At 53.0% G+C, this 1,575-nt stretch overlaps 1 pseudogene; it reads right to left on the bottom strand.

Annotated features, from left to right (window-relative positions):
* Window positions 1–945: 945 nt before the first annotated feature.
* On the bottom strand, window positions 946–1,084 carry LOC123163406 (uncharacterized; annotated as a pseudogene).
* Between the last annotated feature and the right edge of the window lie 491 nt (window positions 1,085–1,575).

Below are 1,575 nucleotides of genomic sequence, written 5' to 3'. Positions count from 1 at the left end.
GAATGATAAGCTTTAAACGAGCATTCGAGGAACTACTAGAATTTGGATAAGGGAGTTGGTGAATTTTGCCTTTTTGGCATGCATCACACACCCCTTCTTTATTCAACTCATGAACTAAAAAGGGAATTTTATTCTTCCTAAGGACATGTTGGACACTTTGCGAAGACGGATGACCTAATCGATTGTGCCACCTTGACGGAGAGATCTTGGTGGCGCCAAAAGCTTGCCTGCCCGGGCCTAGAGAAGCCAATGATAGGGGGTAGAGACCAGCTCTACACCTGCCGTGGAGGAGGGTGTTTCTCGTTGCCTTGTCCTTAATGAAGAAGAAACGAGGATGAGTTTCAAGAAACACATGATTATCTTGTGATAGACGATGGGCAGAAACAAGATTTTTTGTGGCTTTAGGTGAGTAAAGGACATCTTTGAGATGGAGATTACGAGTGGGAGTACGAACATATGCTTGACCAATATGAGTAATTTTCATACCTACTCCGTTGGGCATGTTCACTTGATCATGTCCATTGTACCTCTCCCTCATGGTGAGCTTGTCTAGCTCGCTAGTGATATGGTCGGTGGCGCCTGTGTCGGCGTACCAGTTGGTGTCGACGCAATAGGAGGAGTTGGAAACGGCGCTTGCACTCTTCTCCTTGGTGAATGCAATGTCAAAGCGCCAGTAGCACTCGATGGCAGTATGGTTGGGCTTCTTGCAGATCTGGTAGAACACCTCATGGAGCTCGTCTCGTCCGCCACCCCCTTGGCCACGACCACCGTGGCCGTTCCCTTGACTGTCGTTGCCTCAATTGCCACGGCCACCACCATGGCGACGGCTGCCTCCGTTCCTTCCACGGCCTCCGCCGCGGGAGAAACCAGCACCACGACCGCCGCAAGAAGCAGCGTTGGCAGAGGAGTGGGACGATGGGTTTCCCTCGAACATGGCGAGGTGGCTCTCGAAGCTGATGAGTTGGGCGTATAGCTCGTTGGGCTTGATGGGGATGGTCCTGGCGCAGATGGAGGAGACAAAGGACATGTAGTCAAAGTCGAGGCCGGCAAGGATATACAACACCATGTCGTCATCCGTGAGCGGCTTGCCGATGGCTGCCATCTCATCACCGAGGGCCTTCATGCGGCCAAGGTACTCGGCAATGGTGGAGTTCCCCTTTTTGGTGGTGGAGAGGGCGATCCTCGTGTTGACGATGGCCGCCTGCGTCTGGGAGATGAAGATCTCCGTGATTGCAGTCCATGCTGCTGATGCTGTAGTGCAAGTTGTGATTTGAACCATCACAGGAGGTGAGATGGAATTGAAAAGAAAACTCAGAACCTGAGAGTCTCGAGCCCTGTCGATCTCGTATGCCGGGTTTGGCACATCGGTGGCCTTGCCATCTTTGTCAGACAGCTTGGACGTTGGCACCTCCCTCTCTAGATCGAGATAGGTGACCAGCTAGACGCCATGGATAGTGGCCAGAGCTTGCACACGCCAGACATTGAAGTTGGAGCGGTGGCGTTTTTCAGCGATGGGGATGAGGACGGATGCGGCAGCGGCGGTGGAGCTTGAGGAAGACATGGCGGCGCAAGGAG

This window comes from Triticum aestivum, chromosome 7B (genome assembly GCF_018294505.1).
Source record: "Triticum aestivum cultivar Chinese Spring chromosome 7B, IWGSC CS RefSeq v2.1, whole genome shotgun sequence".
In the NCBI taxonomy this organism is placed as follows: domain Eukaryota; kingdom Viridiplantae; phylum Streptophyta; class Magnoliopsida; order Poales; family Poaceae; genus Triticum; species Triticum aestivum.
This window is presented reverse-complemented; position numbering and strand designations above follow the sequence as displayed.